Genomic DNA, 26,756 nt, shown 5'->3' with positions numbered 1-26,756 from the left:
GAAGAGCAGGCTCCCAGTTCTGTGTGTCTTGGAGCAGCAGAACCTGAGGGCATAAGCAGAAGTGCTCCCTGTACCAGAAAATGTGGAACGTCTACATTCCACACTCAAGTGATCTTTGGGTGACTTCTGAACTATAGGAGATCCCTGAGACTACCATGCTTTTTAATCAGATTTAATCAGAACTTTTCATAGGATTTATCACTTACAGAAATTTCCCCAAACTAAAATGAATTCTATACACCATGAATTGTTGAAATATATACATATAATTATACATATATAAATATATGTACATTATAATATTGGTCAATAGACTTGATAAAAATAGAGGTAAAGTATTGGTTTACAGTTTAACAGAATAGCATATAATATCTAGCTTATAAACAAAATAATATGTATTGTCAATCTGTTTAGTGTATGTTCACTTAGTCTTTTAGAAAGTTGGTTATGAGATAAAGCATTTACTCATATCCATCTTGGTGAGGTTAATTACTACCAATTATATTTAAATATAAGCTTAGTTTTATTTTAATAATTCAATGTCTGCTTGTTCATCTGTATTGCCAAATATTTGCTGATATTCTCACCATTTCATAATATCCAAATTAAAAACTATTGTTAGAACCAGGCTTCTGGTAGAAACTCAAAACTTAAACCATTAAATCAGAACCACAAGAAGTATACAGATTAAAACTACTTAAATGATGTACATAAATCTATGACAAACTATAATCTTGTTCACTGAACTGGAATTTATTCTTATCAAATATGACTTCATAAAGTGGGCTCTTGGCTGGGGTCCAGAAACATTTTTATTACAGTTAGATATTAATTGTAGTGGTAACCACCCACAAATTTGATTTATCTTATGTGTGGTCTAGCCTAAAATGTACACTGTGATACTAGGATCAGTAAAATAAAGGTTTTATTTTGGCCTAAAGTAAAGGTATTCTAATGTTATGCAGCCCTAATGAAGCTCATCACTTCAGGCCTGAGAGTGCACAGAATCTACTGTAAGTGATTGGGAACTAAGGAAGAAGTTTAGGACTCAAGACTAACAGAACCCGGTGAATGACCTGGTGCAGTAGCTCATGCCTGGATTCCCAGCACGTTGGGAGGCTGAGGCAGAAGCATCCCTTGAACCCAGGCATTTGAGACCAGCATGAACAACATGATAAGACCCTGTCTCTACAATAAATAAATAAATGTTAACAGTAAAAAGAAAGTGATCAAGAAAGATCACAAGAGGTTTTTGGAATTGGGATGATAATCAAATAATAGCCAAATAGTTGGTGCTTTCAAAGTTGTAAATCGTTTTAACATTGAGATCTCTATAAACATTCCGTTCTTTGAAGACAAATGCTCGGGCACAAGAGATGTGCTTGTTGGTGTCAGAAAGACAGGTTAATTTAGAGATGAACTTGACATTGGGGGCTTTCAATTACCTGCTCTTGGTAACATGATAAGTATTCTGTGACCTCTCTCCCTAAATCACAGAAGCCCAACTCAATTTCTTCTATCCCATTGATGAACCAAGTATCTGTCTTTTGTTTGTTTGTTTCCATTTGCTGCCCAGGCCCTCTCACCCAGATTTCCTTTCTACCCAGTCCTCTGTGCAGCAAGGGTGACCTGGATGGAGACAGGGAGTCATATGCTCAGGTTTGCCTGGGATAATTTTGGTTTAACAGGACTCTTGATCAGTTTAACATGTATCATGAAAAGTTCATTTTGATGACATAAAATGATTAATACTTACATTAAAATTATTCAGGGTGAGTTTGCATTTCCAGCTACTATAGTCTTGTTCGGTATTGTGTGAGATGCATGCACTGAGAACAAACTTCTCGCTTTAATATGGGGTTAAATATAAAAGACTACTCAGTGATAAACAGCCTCTCCTTCCCTGACCCCTTTCAGATGTAATCTAACCAACACCTCCCTTTCAAGAACAGCACGCAAGTTGCCCACTGCTTAACAAAGTGCACTCAGACGCAAGTGGCTAGAGACAGCTAACCCTTTCTGATTTCTGCTGCCGATGGAAGTGTCCAACGATGCCTGCCTACCAGCCACTTGGTCTACCAGCCAGTTGTGGTCTGGTGCCTGCTGCAGCCTGCAGGATCCACTGAGTCTGATGAGGTAGAAGGCAATGTGGGCTAGGTGTATATGAGATATATAGGACAAATAGAGGTGCAGCAATTTTGTTATCACATATACAGAGTTATAGGTATATTCTAATATATACAGAGGTATATACAGTGTGTATAGTATATAAACTCTGTATGCAGAGTATAGTACATACAGAGGCATATACTATACTATATACAGTATATGTACCTATACTACAGGTATAGTATATACAGAGTTCTTGCTATTGTGGTTTTGTCATTTATTGTATTGTGTAAAGCTACAGTTACATTGTTAAATAATTGTTGAGCAGCATGTCTCATTTTTTTGCAATAATGGTAATTAATTTTTTATTTTTGAGACTGAGTATCGTTCTGACGCCCAGGCTGGAGTGCAGTGGTGCAGTCTCAGCTCACCACAGCTTCCATCTCCTGGGTTCAAGTGATTCTTCTGCCTCAGCCTCCTGAGCAGCTGGGACTACAGGCATGTGCCACCATGTCTGGCTAATTTTTGTATTTTTAGTAGAGACAGGGTTTCATATTGATCATATTGGCCAGGCTGGTCTTGACCTCCTGACCCCGTGATCCACCTGCCTTGGCCTCCCAAAGTGCTGGGATTATGGGCATGAGCCACCACGCCTGGCCAATGGTAATTAATTTTAAGAACCCTCTTAACTCTCAAAAGTGTCCCAGTATGGATGATAATTTATATGAGAACACTTTATATAGATTCCATCAACAGGGTCCTTACTACTCTTGGCTTCCAGGTAGGTTGGGCCCATGGTGAGTTGTAGAAGGAGACAAGGGGAGGAGAGTGAGGTTGGATTATCTACTTCCTGGATCCCATCTGACGTGATTGCCTGGAACTGGTTGTGACTTTCACCTAAAGTTACTGGTTTTCTTAGGGCAACTGACTTCACAGACTTTTTCCCCTCTGGGGTTTGTTACTTCCTTCTCTGGTCTTTCCAGCCTTGGGGTGATCGGCTCAGCTGCTACGAATCTCCTGGTGACTGTAGTATCCCTTGTGTTTCTCCTACCACACAACTTTGCAAATAGTCCCTGTGTAACTAATCCCATCTCAAATAATCTTATTTTAAGTGTTTCTTGTATTTTCTATTGATTCCTAATTGAATATATTCTTTTTTTTTCTTCTATGAATGAGCATTGAAATTCTCTTTCTCTCTCCACTCTCTTATGTGGAGAGTTATGTGAGGGCAAGATTGTAATAAGTGAAAAAAGTCTTACAAATCATTTATTTACCATTATAGTCTACCTTAGTTTCAGAAAACTATATTTCAAAATGGGTCAATGAATTCTGAGCTTTCTGTGAGATGTAGTTTGTAGCACTGACATATTTTCAATTTAGATTAATGCTGAAAAGATTCAAATCATTAAGCATAAGGAAAGTTAAGTAATAACATTAGCAATAAGATATATTTTTGTTTATAAATATAGAAGGGAGGATAGGTAATTAGCAAGTATGAAAACATTAGTGTCCACACTGAATTGCTTCAATACTAGTTTTCTCTAGAAAACCCACTAAATGATTTGAACATTCAACAGAAAAGCATAGATTTTATAGACATAGCATGGCTAACTGAAATTTACATATTACTTTAGAAGTTAGATAAGATTGCTTTGCTAACTAAACATTTTATAAAACATTTTCAGTAAATATTTATTGAAGGCTGGGTAGAATATAGGAGATGAAGAGACAAGGAAATAAATTTGAATTCTAGGAGATAAGATAGAGATGAAATGGCTATGATTTTTGACCAATATCACTGAGGCATAAAGATCGCGTCTGTATTGGGCTGTGTCTGGTGTGTGGTGAGGGAAATGGAGGGTAGGGAGAGCCTGAATTAAAGGCACTTGGAGATGACCAATAGGGAGAAAGTATAGAAAAAAAGGGAGCAGTTCAAATTAGGATCTTAAGGGAATTGCACTTATAAGGGAAGACAGAAGTAGAGGAGAAGGAAAGTCAGATAAATAAGTTGTGGTCAAGAATCCAGTTACAGTCCTCAAAGTGGCCAGCATTTTGTGAACAACTGGGAAAAGCGATGGCAAGTTGCTTCTGTGACATGGAGGAATAGGTAACACTTACTTAGAAGTCACCCTAACTCTGAGCTTACTCTATGCCAGGCAGTTTTCTAAGTACTTGGCACTTACTAACTTATTAATAATCTTTTAAAATGAAATTATGTTTATTTATTTTTAAAGATAGGATATTTCTGTGTCACCCAGGTTAGAGTGCAGTAGAGTGATCATAGCTCACTATAACCCTGACCTCCTGAACTCAAGTGATCCTCTTACCTCAGCCTCATGAGTAGCTAGAACTACATGCATACACCACTACACTCGGCTAATTACAAAACAAAGAAAAAGAAAAAAATACTTTTTTTTTTTTGGCAGGGAAGGGGTCTTGCTATGTTTGCTGGTCTCAAACTGCTGGCCTCACGTGATCCTTCTGCTTTGTCCTCCCAAAGTTCTGGGATTACTGGCATGAGCCATTGTGCTTGGCCAACTAATATAATCTTAACTACCAAAGGGATAATGTTACTATATCATTCCATATATGAGGAAATCAAGTTGAATAGAGATGAGGTCACATAATTGGCCAACTTCTCACCATTAGTAAGTGTCCATGTCAAGATTTGAATCTACGGTTTTAACTTACTTAAGTTCACGTTCTCCCTTTCTCTTCTACACAGCCTCTTTTACACTCACATTTTCACTTCTCTGCACATATCCTTTACCATAGATAGCAATAGAAAAAAAGGAAGTTAGAAACTAAAGATATTGGTATAGTTTTTAATTACTAGTAGCAAACAAACAAAACACCTAATTGGAACATGGGCTTAAAGAAGTGATTGAACACCGATCATCCTTGAGGTGCCTAATGATTAATCTTAAGGGAGCAGGAAACAGTAACACAAAGGTAAGGCATGGACACATTTTCCCTTTCTACATATCAGCCCTTGGCCGGCTGAACCTTCCCTCTCTTCTTTCTGAATACATTTGCTAGCTAAGAGTGCACTTAACAGAGTCAAAGGAGAAATCATACTTTTTATGACCACACTAGAAAGTGTTTATACACTTTCATGAGACAGATTGACCGCTCTGTGGTTTAGCCTCACGTAATCTCTCCCCTGCAAAGAAACACAACTGAGTGAGGTTAAATCCAAAGTTGGGTGCTGACAAGGAGCACTTAAAATAGAGCTGGCTTTTGCAGACCTGGAATTCTTCATCAATCAGCAGTGATGCCAAGGGGTCTATTTATACCTATAATGGGGATACCTTTCATCAGGCTCAAACATAATTGGTTTAGTAGCTGTGTAGTTTATAAAACTGTTTCTGATTAGGAGGAGCACATCAACAAAATAAAAAACACTCAAATAATGAAAGTAACATATTGTAAGCTTGTAAAAGACACCTGTTTTTAAAGAGAAATTTTGCGTTATAATTAAGATCCCATTTCCTGACCCTCCTTCCCTGCCCCGCCCTCCACTGGCTCTCCTTAGGGGTGGGGTGAGTGAGGTCTTCTCTGTTAGTTCCTGTGAGAACTGGTTGTTAAAAAGAACCTAGGCTTGTCATGGTGGTTCATGCCTGTAATCCCAGTAGTTCCGGAGTCCAAGGTGGGAGGACTGCTTGAGGCCAAGAACTCTAGAACAGCCTGAGTAACATAGAGACACCATTTTTACAAATAAATGAATTGGTTTTTTAAAAAGAGCCTGGAATCTTTCTCTCCTGCCATCTTTTACTTCCTCTCTAGCCATGTGATCTCTGCACACACTGGCTCCCCTTCCCTTCTTCCAGGAGTGGAAGAGCATGTGGCCTTCACCAGATGCAGATGCCAGCACCATGCTTCTTGTACAGCCTGCAGAACCATGAGCAAGTAAATTATTTTCTGTATAAATCACCCACCCTCAGATATTCTTTATAGCAATACAAGTGGACTAAGCAGATCCCAATTACTTAAAATATAAAATCTAGTACTAGAAAAGAACATTTAAAAAATAATTCAGGTTTATTAAACTATGTGCTAAACAGAGAAGTAGTTTATTTAAAAAACTGGAGAGTATTAAGTGATTATTCAAAAATGAGATACCTAAACAGAGCATTTTAGTAACAAAGAGAATGTCCCCAATGTAATGAGGCTTTGTCATTTTTCAAATTAGCAGTATTTTTTTTTTGCAGGAAGTCATCATCATACAAGCCTTAAATCAGGAGGGTAATTCATTTAGTTCTAAGGAAAACTGGTTTTCTCAGTTTTCCATCATTTTGTAAAATGAAAACCAAATATACTTTTAAAATTGGCTGTTATTTGCAGGCTGTCTTGATAATAATTCACACAAAATTCATATAGACCAGATGAGAGAGCTGACCTATTTTTTATGTGTCTTTTATTGGAATTCAGTAAATGTGCTACATTCTATGTTATCTATTTTTAATTCCTGCAAATCTTTTCTTTAGTATCTGGGTCAAAATTCTATTAACAAATTCTGCTTTTCCATAGATTCTCTATTTGGATAACCCTGAGTGCTAGAAAATTAAAGATTTATTGAAGCAGACCTGCAAAATATTTCTATTCAAAAGCATTAGGGTTTTACATGAACTTTTCTTTTGAGAACTGTAATAAATTTTCCTTCATAACAAGAAAAATTCACAATAGAAAATACCTCAAAATTGATTTTATAAAGTTTGTTCATTTTTAAATCAAAACATTTATAATATTATCCACTAGCTATTTTGATTGGTACCCACTGGCGTTGAATACCTTTGATCATTATAGCTTTGAAAAAATAATATATCAGTTGCAAAAATAAACAAAAAATATAATCTAAATTGTTTTAGCTACGTGTTTGAAAGTTTCTAACTCTACTTAAAATACAAGCATTTTGGGGGCAAGTATGATAGTATTTATATTTGTTTGTACCACTTATAAACCATTTTTACTTTGTTAGACATAAACTATTACATTGAATTTCACTTATAACCTTGGATTCCATATATATCTAACATTCTAACATATAATTTAACTCAGTTGAGGATTTAAACTGGGTATCTAGAGACCTCAGATCTAGTCCTGTAACCTTAAGAAGGTTCAACACTTTAGATCACAGTGTTCTTAGTTATAAAGTTTTAGCTTATCTTTAAAGTTCCAAATTTTAAATAATTCTTCATCTGTGTTGAAATATTATATGTTTCTCTTGGAAAAATGTGTCAATAGAAAGCTCAGTTAAATTGGAGTCAGTTCTAAGAAGTAATATTTCTTTACTGCGTGGGGATGGCAATTCTCATAGAGCTTGCTATGATGAGTTTTAAATGTGTCCACAAATTCTTTAATGTTCCTCTTTTAAAAGGTGAAGCCTAGCCCCCTCTCTAATAGACTATGGCAGAAGTAATGGTATGTGACTTCTGACACTATTCCAAAAGGCACTGCAGCTTCCCTCTTGCTGTCTTTTGGAAGGTTTGTACCGGAGAAAGCTAGCAGCCATGTCGTGAGGATACTCAAGCAGCTCCTTGTGGTTCATGTGACAAGGAAGCAAGGCCTCCTGCCAACAGCCAGGTGAGTGAGCCATACCAGAGACAGAGCCTCCAAATCTAGTGAAGTCTGTGGAAAATTCCATGACATAGGCTCAGCTAGAACCACTCAACTAAGCTGTTCCTGAATTTCTGGCCCACAGCAATTGTGTGAGACTATAAATATTCATGACTGTTTCATGTTGCTAAATTATAGGGCAATTTGCTATGCAACAAAAAAATAAAAAATGCATTTACCTATATATTTAGATGAGGGACTTATGACTATCTTTTACATACATCTGCAAAACTGTGACTCAACTAAAAACGCATCTTATTCCCTAGGGAATTAGGTTTTCTTAAAGTTCCTTTAGAAGATGATTTTGTGTTCAAAGACACTAATTTGTTTCTAATATAAAAATTAAAAAATTTTCCTGCATTTTCTCTCATGGTAGATCAAATGGAGATAGGCAGAAAGTGGGCCTCTATTCTTTATTTTTATCTCTTCCATCATTATTTGCAGTTAAGTATTCTGCTTGGATTGATGGTCATCCTTTATTAATTTATATTTATTGATCATTCTTGTACATTTTAAGTGAAAATAGGAACTATATACAGGATGATAAAAAAATTAACTTCTAACATTAAGGAACTTAGATTTTATAATATTAACATGAGCATACATAGGCATATGGTATTTGTACCCTTTTTATTTATACATAGAGATAAGGGAATGCAGCAAAATGAATACCTTATTGTTATTGAATATTTACATATATTATTTAATCCACAGCAATCCTATGAGACAGAAAGTAGGTATTTTGTTAATTGGTGATATGATTTCTTTTGAAAATAAATATTTTTCTGATTCTAAAATAAAAGTATTTTAAAGACTGATAATCTGTAAAGATTTTCCAGCAAAAAGTTAGTGTAAATCAATTCAGCAAACTGGTTTATGAGTTATGTGAGACAACTAGTGTCTTTAGTCCCAGTGTCTTTAATGCCCAGGCCTGAGCCTGCCAGGAGGTGCCACTGAGCATGGTGGGGACAGATCTGTTACTTAAGGATAGTAAATGCAGAGTCTGATAAATCAGACTGATTTTTTTTTTTTGAGTCTTGCATCAGAAAGAGATCTGGAGGTGTTTTTAATTTTTTTTTTGTTGCTGCAGATTTTTTTTTTCAAATATGGTAACAGAAGAATTTCAAGAAATACCACTAAAAAAGCAAAGTCAAGGTTTTTAGTAGTTCATATTATTAAAGCATATGTAGTAGACATGCTAGTGCAATTCTTTAAAAATGACTTTAAAATTAAAAGTGCAATAAAATATACATATAAAAAAGAATAAATACTTAAAAATTGTTTAAATATGTATTTTCTCCTTTCATTATTGGAGCATTCAAGCAAAGATTGTGTAAAATGCAGGTTAAGTATAATGTAAAAAATACGTATCCCCCAAAAAATGACTTTAAAATAAGATCTAACTTTATCAGTATGATATAGTTTTATTTTACTATTTCTTCTCTGGGTTAACATGCATAAGCTCTTAGCTTCCAAATTACATATAAATGATGTACTTTTATTTTTGAGATATAAAATAAAAGTTACTTTATAAGATTAGAGTGTTATTGCATTTCAAGCAGTTGCAGACTTTACTAAACTTGAAAATTTTGGATTTAAACCAACCAAATGCAATTGTGTTTTTCTTAATGAATCTTGAAGGTGATTGTGTGTGTGTGTGTGTGTGTGTGTGTGTGTGTATTTTTAAGGTGACTATTAATGGACTTTTGACAACAGTTTGGTAAGACTGTGCAAAAAGCACTTACCATAAAATAATCCAAATGATTATCTGGTTTGTGTTTTTAAACACTGAATGCTAAAATATGTTCCCAGTTTCTTAAAATTACACACTTCTTGAAATGAATCACATAGAAAATAGATATAACAAAGGTACTGGAGGTAAAGTTCATAACAGAAAAGTTTCTTTTCAGTATTCTGTAACTTGTGGCAATTAATTTATAAAACAACTAGGAGAAAGCAAAAGGAAGGAAAGAGAAATCTCAGAAGTTGGTCAGTGTAGGCTGTTTGCTGATATGGTTTATTCAGAGCTCTGGGAGGCCTGGAAAGGAAGTGGGAGTGAGATTAATGAGCTTTTGATTTTCAGAACAGAGGCAGCCCCTTAAGGAAACCGTTGGATTATTTCACGGATGGCAAGAAGGGATCGTATGATACACACAAGAAATTTTTTTCTTGCTTCCATATTCCTACTAAATTACACAACACTAAAACCCTTCCCAAATACGTAAATATATTCTGGGGTAATAATTCTGTAGACACACAGAGAAAATCTCACTGGGCCTCATATGCTGCTGTAAAATACAAAAGGTGGTTGATGGGTGGGTGGTTTCTGAAGCCTGATCCTAAGGTAGAGACATAAACAAAGCATGCTATCCAAGAAAAACTCTCAGTCAAACATGGGTCTTTCATGTGAAGACCAACCTCTGAAAACATTTGGAAAATGCTATAAAGTTTTCAGAACTTACAGAAAAAGAAAGTTTGGCATTATCATGGACGAAGTTTGGGACTGAATATTTTCTGGGAAAAGTGGGCATTAAGAGAAAAGATGTCTTCTTGCATCCCATGTTAAAACATGTGGTGCTTTATGTTTATTTTAAATTAATACAAGAAAATAGCTCTTTCAACCAATCATCCAATCATATAATAAAGACTTAGTATAGTCATGCACTGTAATGATGTTTTGTATACATGATGTTGGTTCCATATGATTATAAATGGAGCATATATAGAAACCTGATATATAACACTTGATATTGGCATTGCATAATAGAGGAAATCACTGACATTCAGTAATGGTGCTGGGCTTTTTGTTTTTTCTTATAAAATATATATATAAATAAAAACATACAATCTAGGTTTGGGTAAGTACATTCTATGATGTCTGCACCAGGATGTGCATTGCTTAATGATGCAGTTCTCAGGAAGCATCCCCACTCCTAAGTGATGCATGACTATATTGCAAGGCGATATAATGAGGATATTAATGAGTCATTTTATGAGGCTGTTAAAAATTATGAAAAATGAGACCTAGGAGATAGAAAAATAATCCACATGTAAATTTCACTAAAGATTCAAGAGAGAAACAGAGAGAAACATTTGGCTATAAGATAATCTAGCTTTTTACTTACAGAAGCCTTGCATTTAGAGCATAAATCTAGATGCATCAGCTGACTTCTACTTAAGAGTTGGGGACATGGTATAGTAGAACACCCAAAGGCTGACCAAAAAAAAAAAAAAATACGTATGCAACTATTATGTAATTATAGTTTTTAAATTATAAATACATATCTTACCACTCATAACTCAAAAGCTGCCTCCTACTTTCCCTACTCCAACTGGAGTCAGCTTATTAAGTTGGACAAACAACATTGGCTCCCAATTATCTTTCTTCAGAAAGTTCACCAAAAAAGTTTGACAAATCAGTTATGCCTAAGTTGTAAAAGGTAAACCTGGGACTCCTAGGTATTCCCTTTCCACGTTAGCTAGACCAGTGGGTCTCAAAATTCAGCATGTGTTGGAATCATCTACTGGGCCTGCTTTCAAGGTTTTCTGACTCCTTAGGTCACTAGGTCAAGATGGGGCCGAAGAAGTTATATATTCTTCAAGTTCTCAGGCAGCACTGCTGCTGCTCTAGGAATCATATTTTGAGAAGTGCTGAGCGAGGAGAACGCAGTGGTGTAGTTTAATGAACTGCTGTGGCATATGGCTGCACCTGAGGTGATTTTGTGATCAGTAGAAACAGAGACCACTTGCAGTTTTAGATAGTATGGAGTAGGCATCAAAGAGTGATGCCCCAAATGGGATCTGACCAAGCAAAGACTATTTCTAGAGTTCAGATAGAAATTTCTGGATTTACAAATAATGTAATTACATTTTGCTAGTGTTTTGTGCTCCTACTTATTAAAGCATAAAACGTTTAATTTTTTATGTCTGGCATTTTTTTTTTTTGTAGAAAGGGTCTCTTTATGTTGCCCTGGTTGGTCTTGAACTCCTGGACTCAAGCAATCCTACTGCCTCAGCTTCTCATTGTTAGAATTATAGACTTGAGACACCATACCCAGCTGAAATCTATTTTCTGTTTCCTATATCCACTACATAGTATTCATCCACACACTTGACCTTTGCTCACTGCTAATATCCCTAGTGAACAAAGGTGGACATTGTCTCTGGCCTTATGAAGTTCACAGCATAGTGGGAGGAGTCAATGTTAAACAAATAATTAAATGAATGGCAATTAATTAAACACTGTGGAGAGTGCTAGGAGGAAAAGTTCAGAGAAGGTAACTTCATTTAGCTTTTCTGAGGACGTAACATTTGATTTGACACCTAAACATGAATTAGGCAAAGTATAGGTGGAAGAGCACTCCTCAGATGCGGAATTCTGCAAAAGTTCTAGGTAGGAATCCAGGCTAGGATCTGAAAATGGAAAGGAGTATCTGGTGAGTGATGGAAAAGAAAGAAAAAGATGCTGCTGCTGAGGTGGTGACTAGGTCATACAAGCCCTTGTTGTTGATGCTAATAAGCACTGAGCATCTATACATGGGTTTTAAGTAGATAAATGATGTGATTGTGGTTTGAAAAGATCTCTGGCTGCTGTGAGGAGGATATATTGGGAAGAAGGGAACTAGAGCAGAGATGGCATAGACAGTTAAGTGGTAACAGCTCAATAAAGAATTGACTACTGATTAGGCTGGGCCATCAGTGATGAAGATGGGGAGAAGTGGTCATGCCTCAGTTATATTTTGGAGAGCGGTATCTTTTGGCACTGGGTTGATTACAGGAGTGTAGAAGACGTAGCAGTTGAAGAAGACTCTCAGATTCTTGCCCTATGAAGCTAAGAAGATAAAAGTACCCTCTATATAGGTAGAGAAGACTGCAGCTAACGTGGACTGGATGGTAACAGGAGCTGAATTTGTTTTTGGACAAGCTCAACTCAAGAAAGTTGTGAAACTTTTAAACCACTGGTTTTAGGAGTCTGAAGGTAAGCATATAGGTCTGGGCTAAAATATAAGTTTGAGGGTCTCTGAAGCTGGGGAGATGAGGACCTTATGATTTGAGACTTTGACATGGGAAGGGAGTGGGCTTAAGACTGGATGCAGGTATTCAAGGGCCAAATTGAGGAGGAGCCAGCAGAGTGAAGTGATGAGGACCAGCCAGAGATGAAAGGGGAAGACCAGAAGAGTGTGATGTCACAGAAGTTGAAGGAAGAGACTCTTCCAAAATAAGCCTGACAGTCAGTAGGCTGGAGTGATCTTAGATCAGTTAAGATGAGAATGCAGATGTGATCATTTTAGCCTGCAATGTGGAAGTCATTGAAAAAAATAAATGTGGTGGGGATGAGAAGCTGGATCAGAATGAGTTGAAGAGCAAGTTGGAGGGTAGGAAACAAAGACATTTATTCATTGAATCGCTGGTCCAGACATTGATTTATCCAGTTCATCATTTGAACAAATATCGTAAGAGAAGCAAACCAGCTCTGAGAAAAAGATGAAGAATCAAGTCCTGCTTTGGAGTGGCTCATCACAGTCTAGATGGGGAGAACAAATGGGGTAAATACCTTCTCCTTATCCCCTGTTCCCAAACTGATTCTGAAAACAAGTATTACTTACTAGATTTATGACTATCTCCTTGTCTCATAGAGCTTTCCAATTTTTTCAAGTCAAGACATACGTTCATAGAAAATGATAGTATTGGTTCAGATCATTGGGATACACAGAAGGGGGTTCAGGGTTAGAGTTGTATCCTAGAATTTACTAGGATATGTTCCTGTTGTTGGTTCTAGCCTGTAGGATAAATGGAATCTAGTCATCCCCAGACCGGTTTAACCCCAGTCATCACCTAATCTATGTATGGTAAATTCTGTCAATAGCTACCTTCTTCCCATCCAAACTGCAGTTCAGGGAGGCAAGAAGAAAGAAAGGACTTTTAGAAATATTGACTTTTTTCTACTAAATTTTGGGATGACTTGGTTTGGGGGTATTTTTGACTCCTCATCTGTTCAATGATTAGGAAATATTTTCACCACTAATGTAGAATTTATCTGATACATATTATGATTTAAAATCTTTCTGCATATTCTTATATATACATTAGAATGTCATGCCATATTTCTCCAGCAAGACTCTTAAGATCCTTAAGAACAGGAGCTGTGTATATATTTTCTTTCTTTTTGTCCTCCCTATGCCAGTGTCGTACCTTCCATGTAGTAAGTAATGCTTACTGATTGATATATACACAAGTATATGAAGTCCATGTTTAATGCTCAGGCTTTATTTGTTTTAGAGTTTGAGAAAAGAACATTGTTTTATTATCCAGTGTTTGTTTGTTTGTTTATTTATAGTTTTACATTTAGAGACAGTCTTGCTCTGTCACCCAGGCTGGAGTACAGTGGCATGATCATAGCTCACAGCAGCCTCTAATTCCTAGGCTTAAGTGACCCTCCCATCTCAGCTTCCCCAGTAGCTGGGAGTATAGGTGCACACCACCATAACTGAATAATTTTAAAATTTTTTGTAGAGGCAGAATCTCACTATGTTACCCATGCTGGTGTTCAAGTGATCCTCCTGTCTTGGCCTCCCAAAGTACTGGGATTGCAGGAATAAACCACTGCACCTAGCCTATTATCCAATGTTTAAAAACAAGACCAATGTTTGCCTTTGGCTGGTTGACTCATCTGATATCAAAAGAACACAGTACTACCTGGCAGAGGTGGAGCATTAGCAAACTATGAACACTTTTTTTTTTTTTAAATTTTAGGGATTCAATGTAATCCTCATGAACTTTTGACTGAACACAAAAGTCTACCTTTCTGAACGAGGTTACAGGTCTGTTGGATCTCTGCCTCTTTCTGTGCCACCCTGCTTTAGCAGAAAGTTGTGTATTTTGTGAGCTCTGAGAAAATATTAATTCTAGATAATTATATAGGCCAGCACATTCAAACCAGTCACTAGCTACCTTCCTCTATGTCTTCTTTGCCAATCAAGGGCTTTCCTATAATGAAGTTCTGGTCTCTGCATGATGTTTCCAAGTCCCAGGTCGTGGGTATAGACAACAGACACACACTGAGAGGGGATGAGGTGACCAGTGGTTAGAATTACTATATCTGTCTTTCCTCACTAGCTTCCTTTTGATTTTTTAAATCTGTTTACTTGTTAAACTTTTCTTCAGACTCTCTGTGTCTCTTCAAGCCAGATATGATTCAAAATACCCTTCCTTACAAGGCTCATTTTCACGAGCCTGCAAACAGGTTAGCCTTATAGGTAGGTGTTCCACCCTCTGCAAAGTGTTTACACACTTGAAATTAGGTTAAAATAAACATAATGGATAGACATGAAAAGGAAAAAAAAAATAAAGCCAACAATAAATCCAAAAAGCTCACAATGAGCACCAAGGGTATCTTAACTAGAAGGAGAAAAGCTCACTACGTTGTTTATGATTCACCCAGAGACGGGTTCCTCTGGTTCCTTTGGGCAGTTTCCTGGTCTCTTACTGCAGTCTTCTAGTAAGTGGTCATAGTGGTATTACTGGAAACTATACAGATTGGAGGTGTGTAAGCAAGCCCAAACTTTCAATGCAATTTTTGTTTTTTGTTATTTTTTAAGAACCACATTGGCTACTTTGGAAAATAAGGATTGATAAGAATAAACGTGGTATTCTTTTGGGTGGCAATTCTAATTGGTAGGATTCTTTTTTGCTCAGAGATCTGAGGCTATGAATCCCTGGCTTAAGAGTATGGAGAACAAATTCTAAGCGTAATAGTATTTTAGTAAGTCTGGCTCAATAAAAGGCAACATTCCAAAGAAGATTGAGTAAAGAACTTCCAAGCTGAGGACTGGTTTTTATGAGGATAAATATTGCTTTGTTAAAACAGCTATTGCTACAGAGGATCAAAAAAGGGAAAGAATCAGTATGTGTAATTTTGTCACATAGCTGAATTCTGTTTACCGTATAATGCTCTCAAATTTAAAATGTCTATGTTCTCATTCAGAAATGATGCAAATGGAAACATCAGAAAAAACCCCCAACTAACCCCCCCAAAAAAAGGAAATCCCCACCGAATCCAAGAAACTTTTCATTAAGCCTGAAACTCAGTATTTTGTACTTTCTATTTAAAAGTACAACCAATACAGTAAGCCGAGATCGCGCCACTGCACTCCAACCTGGTGCCTGGTGACAGAGTGAGACTCTGTCTAAAAAAAAAAAAAAAAAAAGTACAACCTATTTTTTAAGTTTCTAAGATTTCAGAAAAACAAATATTTTTGCCTACCAAAATAAATGAAATATTGATATTGGCCCTAAGTCAGTTGTTGCCCCTTGTTTTAAGTGGCGTTAATATGATCCTTTCTGTGCCTTCTTTCTTTTTCCTAGGCTGTTTCTTGACATAATACGTTGAGAATGTGGTCATGGGACGATGTGTGTAACTGCACATGAAGACTCAAACCATGTTAGGTTGATGTCAGCGTCCATGAAATGACAACATATTATTTTTAAACCAATGGATTAGCTTTATTATTTTTAATGACCTCTAAGTCACATAAGGTAAAATCTTGATTGGACATGGGATATAAATTGTTTTTCTTAATACCCCTTTAAATTGAAAAAAAAAAAAACACACACACACACACACACACCCATTTCAACCATTTTTGAAAATTGTTGTAAAGTACATTAGTGTATTTTCCTGCCTTAGCAAATAAATCATAATGAACACAGTGCAATCTTTATAGAAAGATTGGTTTTCACAGTGCGTCCAAATCCAAATTATCTGAGCTATACTCCTCATCCCCTAGTTTCAAGATGTACACCTGAGAGTCAGAGAATGACCAGAGCACACATAGCATACCCTGGTAGCTGATGGAAACACTGAATGTTTACTATTGACTGATCTCTTCTCCCTTCCCCTCCCCTCCCCTCCCCACCTCTCCTCTTCTCATCTCTTTTTTTGTCTTGCTCTGCTGCCCAGGCTGGACTGGCACAATCTTGGCTCACTGCAGCCTCCACCTCCTGGGTTCCAGTGATTCTCCTGCCTCAGCCTCCTGAGTAGCTGGGATTATAAGCACCCAACACCAAGACCCGCTAATTTTTGTATTTTTAGGAGAGATGGGGTTTTGCCATGTTGGCCTGGCCAGGCTGGTCTTGAACTCCTGACCTCAAGTGAAATGCCTGCCTCAGCTTCCCAAAGTGCTGAGATTACAGATGTGAGACACCATGCCTGGTCCACTATTGATGGATTTTCTTGAGTTTGCTTTTTCTTTAAGAAGTAAATTATGAGTTACTTGATTAACCCATTAATTAACCTAGGTTAGTTGACATTTTATAGAATTAATATAGTTTATTTGGAACAATATATTAAAATGTGATTTTTTTTTGGTATTTTACTGATTCACTGCTGAAACAGATTCTTAAGAGTGATTCTCAGATACCGAAATCTCTTGCAAAGGTTTAAAGAAAATAAAATTTCTGTTTATCTTCCCTAAAGGCAAAGGTATGGATTAAATTACCTCTATAGTATTTTGTCAGGACTATAATTCTAGAAAAACTGAATTTAATTTAAAAATATATTACAGTTTTTTTCATATTGCACTTATATTTATGTGTATTTTTAAATTTTGTTTGTCCGTATGATATGCAGGAATATATTCTTGCAAAATATTCCCTACCTGTCAATGTTATACAATATTTTCTTTGAGATACAGAATAAAATTTTTATTCATTCTTTTTTCTTTTTCTTTCTTCTTAGAGACAGAGTCTTCCTTTGTTGCCCAGGCTGGAGTGCAGTGGCACAATCATAGCTCACTGCAGCCTGTAACACCTGGGCTCAAGCCACACTTCCACCTCAGCCTCCCGAGTAGCTGAGACTACAGGTGAGCACCACCATACCCGGCTAATTCTTTTTCTTTCTTTCTTTCTTTTTTGTAGTGGCAAGGGTCTCATTATTTTGTCCAGGCTGGTCTTAAGCCCCTGGACTCAAGTGATCTTCCTGCTTCAGCCTCTCAACATGTTGGGGTTAACAGGCATAAACCATCAAGACCAGCAAAAATAAACATTTTGTAAGAATGAAACTGCTTAACGAGGGCATTTCAAGATGCACTGGGAAATGGCTCTCCCGCTCCTTACAGAAGTGGCCTTCATGTGTTCTCACCCCCTTTTTATTAAAATGTAGCTTTATTTAGAATGTATACAACAAAATGTATAGTGTCTCAACTAAATGTGTTCCCTAATGGTTTCAAATGACGCATTCCCCTTCTTTTTTTTTTTTTTTTTTTGAGACGGAGTTTTGCTCTTGTTACCCAGGCTGCAGTGCAATGGTGCGATCTCGGCTCACCGCAACCTCCGCCTCCTGGGTTCAGGCAATTCTCCTGCCTCAGCCTCCTGAGTAGCTTGGATTACAAGCATGCACCACCGTGCCCAGCTAATGTTTTGTATTTTCAGTACAGACGGGGTTTCACCATGTTGACTAGGAAGGTCTCGATCTGTTGACCTCATGATCCACCCACCTCTGCCTCCCAAAGTGCTGGGATTACAGGCTTGAGCCACCATGCCGGCCACATTCCCCTTCTTTACTTAACACCACTTTGTTAGATATCTACAAACATATTTATTTTATGAGGTTCCAAAACAGGGTAGACAGCATTAAAAGATCTTTGCAAACCCAAAGTTATTAGACACAGAAACTTTTCAAGTGTCTTCTCTGTGTGCTGGGCACTTTACATGTGCTAGGAAAACAGTGAAGAACAGAACTTGAAAAGCCACTTTGCTCATGAGGCTAACTTTCCAGTAGGGGAGATTGCGTATCAACATGAAAACAAATAAGTCAATGTCATATTTAGATAACTGTTAGGAAGCAGAGAAAATAAGGCCATATGGTGGAAAGTGAGGGGTGCTTGGAAAGGTGGTGAGAAGTGGCTTTAGCCAAGGTTACCAGGGAGGTCAGCTCTCATGGTGGTGACATTTGAGCTGCACTCTGAATAACGAGGCGATAGCACTGTAAGCACTGACACAGAGGGGAGAGAAGCAGAGCACGTGGCAAGTGTGGAGCCCTTGGGAGGGAAAGGAGCTTGTTGTGCTCAAAGGACAGAGACAAGGCTAGCATCACTACTAGCACAGTGGAAGATAGGGGAAAAGAGAAAGAAAAGAGGTCAGGGAGCATGGACAGGCCAGATCTGTGAGCCCCCCGGAGGAGTTTTCTGCTGGCAGCAATGGGGAGCAGCTGGAAGTTTTAAGCAGGGAGAGTATCATGAATGGATTAACACTCAGAAAGATTACTGTAAACACTGGATAGACTGTGCAGGCAGGGGAGAAGGCAGGAGACCAGCTAGGAAACAATGGGGACTAAACCAGGTTTATGGGAGACAGGCATCACTGTCTCTGGGCAAGGATAAGAGGAAGACATCAGGAGTTATTTTGTAGATAAAGTGGGCAGGACTTACTAATGCATGAACTGGATGAGTCATTTGAAGAAAAGAGAAGAATCAAAAATTCCTTCTGGGTGTTTGATCTGCCCGAAAACCTGGTGTGTCAGAGGGTACGGGGGAAGACACCAATTGTCCTGTTTTTGTCATGTTAAAACTGAGATGCTTGTTAGTTGTTCAAGCAGAGATTTCAGTCATAATCATAGCTATTATTTATCAATGCTTATTATGTGTCAGGCCCTACTCTAAGCCTTTTTCAGGGCAATAGCTCATTTATGCCCCTTAACTTTATCTGGAAATAGGGACTGCTAAGGTTGTAATAAATGGCAGAGCTTGAATTAGCCCACAGAAAATCTGGCTCAGGGGCTCTAGCTGGTTGTCACTGTGCTAAGCCAAGGAAGAAGAAACAAGTCTGGACTCAGGGGTGAGGTTCAAGCTGTAGGTATACATTTTAGAATCATCAACTTACAAGGTGTTTTCAAGACGATGGGGGTAGGATGAGATCTTCCAAAGAGAAAGTAGGATGAAAGGATGGCTGGAGATAATGCCTTGGGGCCTGCCACAATTTAGAAGCCTCTTGGAGGAGGAAGAGCAAAGGAATACGAGAAATAGCTAGCAGGATTGAAGGAAATCAGGCAAATGGGTAGAGAACTTGCCTAAAATACAACAGAGTTCAACTATAAAGTATTTTTTTTAAATTTTAAGAAAGGGACTTATATTCAGAGGGTATATAAACCAAGGACATGCTGATTAACACTTCTTTCTATGCAATACTAATATTTGTATTTTTATTGTCAAGGCATGAGAATTCCTGATGCAGGGCGGAAAATAATTAAGGGATGGTTCTCTAAACCTTGACTGAAGTTTCTCAAAGCATATATGAAACTGACATCCTTTCTTTCCTCATGGTAAAGTCATCCCATGGGCAAACTGATGGAAACTGCTGTCCTTCATAAGAATAAATCCCCAAGAAGTATAGAATAATGTATGTTATATATTCTGCAATGGATGCTTGATAATATAAAAAAGCAAAATTAATCAGCCATTATTTATTGTACCTACACTAAGACATGTATAATCATGACTTGTTAATTTGAAAATATGAGGTTTTTTTGCAAGGAAAAAATATTTTATAAAACATTAATTTATATAATAAATTCACTTATGAAGGTACTATTTATTACACAGTATACTGGAATTTTAACTGGGAAAGGATTTGATAATCAGATCTGGATATCAAAAACTGGACAGAAGCTGTAGTATTTCTAAAGGCTTATCTTTCTTTTTAAAAATAATCTTCCAGTATGAGCTGAAGATCATTCATCTACGTCTTTGAAGCATATTCCATTATTTGCCCAAATCCAGGGAAGTAGAACCTTTAATAAAGTTTTTTTTTCTAACATACACCCAGTCCTAAAGTGAAGTTGCTTGACTCTGAGATACTATGGTTTATTATTGAGATCAAAGGTAGAATTACAGTGGTAGAAATTCTAATGCATCAATATATATCAGGAAATAATGTTTGTTAAACCATATTAACATTTCAGACTAAGGAAAGTCACAATTCCAGGAGAAAGTTTGAAACTCTCAAAAAAAGAAGTATTATTTTTCTCAAAGAATAAAATTAGGTTGCGTTTTATTGTTAAGTTTGTAGCTACTGAGACTGAACCAAGATAAAGTCATTAAGGTTAAACAATTGTGGTGGCCCACACAACTTGGCTCTGTGTTTTATCTTGAGATCCGTTGTGTGGTAGAAAAAACTGGAATGATCAGAAGAGTGGGTTTGAATATAAGCTCTGTAATGTACTAGCTACATGCTCTTGGCTTCAACCTCACCTTCTTTATCTATAAAATGAGTATAAGAACAGTATGTGCAGGGTTGTTGTGATGATTAATACCAAAATAGTATTAATCTGTTAATAATGTACATAATACATTAATAATACAAGGCATGCCATCCAAATATAAACAGATACTGTTGCTATGTGACATTGATGGTAACCCAGGAAAACAAAATTAACACATTAAGACTGATGTCAAATTTGTCATTTTTTCCCTAATATTGTTAAGCTGTAGAAATAATTAAGAAGAAGCAAATTATTTGCTAATACTACCAATGTTAAAGCAGATGAAATGAAAAATATAAACAAAGTAAAACAAAATCAATTGTTTCTGGTCAAGGCAAAAGGAAAAGTATAACTTCCTTCCTGGAGGAAAAGTAGAAGTAGAAGGAAGGTGTGTTCAAATACTTGCTTGACAATGCCTTTAACATAGAACCGAATTCCAGAATGTTACAAGAGCAGGAATTCATTTCTCTACAGTTCTGCTCTTCTAAAATCTTGATCATGTAGCACACAAAAGGTGGTCTATATGAAAAATGTAGAATGTGAATATCATTTCCATAACACACATTAGATTTGGCACTGTGTTTTCTGAGTTTAAGAAAAGATATTTCTGATTTAATTAGAATCACTTTTAAATGAAATTATCAATTATCTACCTGATTTCAGAATATTGGATTACCTAATTGACATTAAGGATGAATTTACTCATAGTTATAAAAAATAATTAGTCCAATATTTTCAAAGGTCATATTGAAGAATAACAACATATTCTAGGAAATTTGTATTTTGTAGTTATTTTTAATGCCTTGATTGGATTTGACAATCATATTAATAGCATGAATTATAAATAGATGGAAAAATTAGGGCACAGATTCTGATGCCTATCCACATTGCTTAATTTTCTGTGTGTAATCAGAGAATTTAGAAGGATAAGAAAAAATTGTAAGAAAGACAACTGGTGAGAAATCTAAATTTCCAAGATAATGTATATGTAAAGAATATGTACATAGGTAATTTTACCTACAGAGCACCTTCTAATCTGTTTTGGTAATAAAATAAAGCTGGAAAATGTACCATTACTGTTGTTTCACAGGGATAGATTCTGAGCAACAAAGAAAAGCATCATACCATATTAATTACATTATTGAATTAAGCAAGAGTGTCAAGAAGTGAGTTCCACTCTTTCTACTGCTAGTGATCTAAACTCCATGAAAAAGAATAGTATGAATCGTATATGCAATTCATTAGGCTTCATTCATTTCTTCTTTCTTTCTATGAATATTTATTGGTCCCCTATCATATGTTGAGTAGTATACATCAATGTTCCTAGCCAGATGGTACAGCTAGAGAAACTTAATATGGTTAAATGGAGAGTTTTCCTCTAAGTTGACCTAACATTGCTTTGCAAATGGTTTGGTGCAATTGAGAGAACCTGGACTTGCTCAAATTTTGTCCCCACTTGGTTTTCACCTTAGATGAGACACTTGGTTAGTCTTTCCCTTAGAATCCACCTCAAGCGAACTGGGATGATAATCTCATTCAATCACATGCTTGTGGGGAAATCAAGTGAGACAATATATGTTACAGGTTGTTAAAAATAAATTAGAGTCACAAGTTCATGGTTTGAAAAAAATATTATTTTAGTTTAACTGGAAATAATTGTGGTTGAGGCTGTAGCTGCCACCCCCGCTGAGCTCAAATCCTGAAGTTAAGAGCTGGTGCATTGAGCCCTTGCTGGATTTTTAAGAAAAGAATAAATCATTCTGCAACTACTGTTATAAAACAGAGAAACTGCCCTTACTCTACCCAAACACATTATGTGTTATAAGTTAAGCAAATACATATTTAATGAGCATTTATTCTTTATCAATGACTCTTTTTGTGAAGACACAAAGATGAATAAGCCCTGATTCTGACTCTGAGAAGTTCAGTTCTGAGAACTCTATTTCCCATTTCCCCACACCTCATCTGCACATGAAGATAAGCCAGATGGTCTTGAAGGGCTCATCCCATCCCAACAGCCAATGGTTCTGCACCCAGATCATGGGAAGTAGGCTACCAGTCCAACTAGCAACGTGTAAGCTTCAGCTTACTCATTTATTGAAATAATCGAGTAACAAGAAATAGCCTTTATCTTTTGCATGTGGAAATCAAAGACTTTCACAGAAATCAGTAATTGTAATAAACATTGATAATTTTACTTTTGTACACTTTGTTTAATGATTTTACACACAAAATATGTGTAAGTTAACAAAGCAATTAAAGAAAACACATATACTGATTCGGATTTTTATACTAGAAGCATTTCATATATAACAATGCATATGACCGGTAACAAGAAAAGGTAATTTCTATGAGTAGGAGCTCAGTAAATGTTTGCAGAAGATTGGTAAGGAATTAATTAAGTGAATCATTCCCTTACTTGTCAAATAGGAATTTTGCAAACCAAACTACCCTTGTCATGAGTTGTCGTGAGCTTAAAAGACATTGAAATGATGCACGTAAGAAAAAATTTCAAAGTCAAAAACAACTATGCCAGTGATCGAGTAATTGGCTTCCAAGTCACGGAGGACAAGGCACAATATGTGGTTTTTCTGGCTGCCAATGACAACCTTCTAGGGTATTTGTCAGGACAAGAGGAAGCTTGTGAAGCAATTAGCAGAGTGCCAGGCAAATAGCAAGTGCTCAAGAAATACAGCATCATTTTTCAATTCTCACCTTTAATTTACCCTATTTTCCTTTTAGAGACTACATCTCTAGAAATCATCACACCAGACAACAAATTACAGGTGAGCATTTTAGATATTTTGTTGATATTTGTGTGCTGTTTTAAAATCACATTTGGTCTCTGGCAGGACACAGGGCAGAGATGCCCTGTCATTATATCACATGTTTTGAAATAAGGAGAGTAGATGGCTTTCATCTTCAGAAAATTTACTTAACAATCAGAGATTATTTCTGGCTTAAGTTTAAAAGTTAATGGCTACAAAACTAAGTCAGTACATGAATGTATCTATCACAGCATTTCTTAACCTTGTGCCCCTAGTTGTTGAACCTCTAAAGTTGTGTGCCAAATTTATTTGTGCATACGTACTTTTTTATGTTAAGAAAATAATCCCTAGCTTTCATCAAATACTCAAAGAGATTGTGATTCTCTCCAAATTAAAATTACTGGTATAGAAAGTCTATAACAATTAAGTAGATTGCAAAGTGTTTCACTCATGGCTCAAAGGTTTGTATTCATTCCTTTCTTCTTTCTTTCATCCACTCACTTAACAAATATTGATTGAATGTCTGTTATGTGCTGAAAGCAGGGAAAATCCAGCAATAAATAAAACATGAAATCCCTGCCATACTCATTGAGAGACAGGCAAATAAGCAATTGAATGAAGTAGAAAATAAGGTAGCAGTCAAAATGAGGAAGGGAGAAGCAGATGTGGAGTGGAGCGTTCTGAATGGGGTGGGCTTGGGTGTTAGGGCTCCAGACAGGAGCTCAGGGAAGCTTCTCTGGGAAGGAGGTAGGTCCTGGGGAAAAGGCCTGAATGAAGTCCAGGAGAAAGCCATTCTCATATCTGGGTGAAGGGCATTGCAGGAGCTATTGGAGGCTTGGTTTCATTTTTCATGTTTATTTTTCTGAGATGGAATCTCCCTCTGTTGCCCAGGCTGGAGTGCAGGGGTGCCATCTTGGCTCACTGCAACCTCTGCCTCTGTGTTGAAGCAATTCTCATGCCTCAGCCTCCCGAGTACCTGGGATTACAGTGCCCACCACCATGCCCCACTAAGTTTTGTATTTTTAGTAGAGATGGGGTTTCATCATGTTGGCTAGTGTGGTCTTGAACTCCTGACCTCAAGTGGTTCATCTGCCTTGGCCTCCTAAAGTGTTGGGATTACAGGTATGAGCCACCACCCGGCCTCATCTTTAATTTTTTAACACTGACTTTTCTCCTTTTCTCTTGCATATGGTCTTGCTTACTTTTTGCTGCTATTTAAAAAGAAAAAAAAAAAAAAGATTTTCCTTTCATAGGCCCAATGGATGTAAATTTCTGTTTCTAATTTCCTTTCCCATAAACAAGGGTGTTTGACTAGCTGATTCTTCAAAATGTTAACATGTTGTAGTGGCTATTGTTTTATTGTTGTTATAAACTTCACAGGTTTCAAAGCTCCTCCAAACTCAGTAATAATCTGGCTTAAGCCATAAATTCCTACTTATATTATCTACCATATTTTCACAAAACAGAAAAATATATGCTCTGGCTTTGAAAGAACTTGAAAATCTAACAGAGATATAATTCTTGGAAATTTCAGCTATGCTCTGTGGCTGCGCCCAATTGTGAGGGAATTATTCCTGTTTCTTGGGGTATTTTTACCAGCATCTAAGTCTGTCTGAAGATATAGATTTCCCATGTCATGGTGCTGACAAAGGCATATTCACGTTGAGCCACGGGGATATTCAGGGTCCATATTGAGACTCATGCTGGGGAGAAACATTGTGTTCAGTCGGATTTAAAGGGAGGATTTAAAATAATGGGCTGAGGATTACTTTTCACTAAAAGTACTGTTTTTCCATTGAATAAATTTCTTTAGTTTATAACCACAACACTGAGCAAAAGACACTAATAACAAACACATAACAAAGACCAAAAGAAGAGAAAAGAAAGACCTCAAGAAACTGCAAAGCTTCCTGCATCCTACCATATATAAAAGAACCACTGGGAATTGTCCAGTCTAGAAATGACAGTCGTGACACAGGAATGCAGCTATGAGTGTCATTTAGAGCTTTGGGTATGGACACGTGCTATGCCTTCAGCTGTGAGCAGTTCTTGAATTCCAGTGTGCTTCAGAATCACAAGGAGAGCCTATTAAAATGCAGGTTACTGGGGCCCAAGTGTGGTTTCTGATTCACTAGCTGTGAGGCAGGGCTTGGGAATTTTTTTATTTGACAGTTTAGGAGATGCTGCTGCTGCCGGAGTATGTTTTGAGAAAGGTTGTCTTAGAGAATTCCCAGGTAGCCCTGGTGGGAGAACTGCTGCTGGGTGTCAGAGGATGTCCCAGCAGTTGGAATGTTGTAAGGACTCCTTGCAGAAAGCCTTGCAAGCAAAGTGGCCAAGTTGTGACTCTGGTAGGCAAAACAGGCAGGTTCATCTTCCTGATATGCAGCTACTGATATGTAAGGTGCTTTTTAAACATTGTGCAGCTCTTAGATTGGTGCCCCAGGGAAGAACGGGCCCCATCAAGGCTAGCCAAGAGCAGATTGATTACATCTGTGCCCAAAATGTAGGGGATAAAGTCATCCATCAGATTCTCTAATCACATGTGAACGTGAAATCAGGCAAATCCGCTGAAGAATCTTTCAGTAAGTAAAATAATAAAATGCCTAAACTGCTTTCTATTCTAGGGAGTATTTAGTAATAAAGATACTCTTTAAATTAAAATGCATCAGATCAAAAGGATATGTTTGGCTACTGTGAATTTTAAAAGTTTATGTGCATTCACTCTGTGAATTCCAAAATGAAAACTATTTGTGATCTTAAAGAATCTAAACATGACCAATGAGCTATCATGAAATTAAAGTTCTACATTTTTCTTTGTGTAATAAATATGAAATATATGGCAGATAATAGGAACTACTTTATTTGCAAACTAGTGCTTACACTAAAAGACATTTACCTCCTATTTCAGGAAAAAGCATTTCAAACATGTAGAAAATTCGGAGAAAGCTCTGAAAAAATATCAGTATGATTAGAATAGCAAGAAAAGCAAACAGTTTGGACAAGCAAGA

At 36.9% G+C, this 26,756-nt stretch overlaps 1 protein-coding gene and 1 long non-coding RNA gene across 7 annotated transcripts in view; one reads left to right on the top strand and one right to left on the bottom strand.

The window, feature by feature from the left end:
- Window positions 1-5,995, top strand: part of LOC128929423 (uncharacterized) — a 176,560-nt gene extending 170,565 nt beyond the window's left edge. The window contains exon 3 of the long non-coding RNA XR_008475909.2: window positions 5,940-5,995. This is a non-coding gene — a long non-coding RNA (uncharacterized LOC128929423). The remainder of the gene's footprint in view (window positions 1-5,939) is intronic.
- Window positions 1-26,756, bottom strand: part of DLC1 (DLC1 Rho GTPase activating protein) — a 521,814-nt gene that overhangs the window by 231,917 nt on the left and 263,141 nt on the right. The window lies entirely within an intron of this gene.

The sequence above is a fragment of the Callithrix jacchus genome, chromosome 13 (assembly GCF_049354715.1).
Source record: "Callithrix jacchus isolate 240 chromosome 13, calJac240_pri, whole genome shotgun sequence".
Lineage (NCBI taxonomy): Eukaryota > Metazoa > Chordata > Mammalia > Primates > Cebidae > Callithrix > Callithrix jacchus.
Note: the sequence above shows the minus strand (reverse complement) of the source record. Positions and strands in the feature narration are given on the sequence as shown.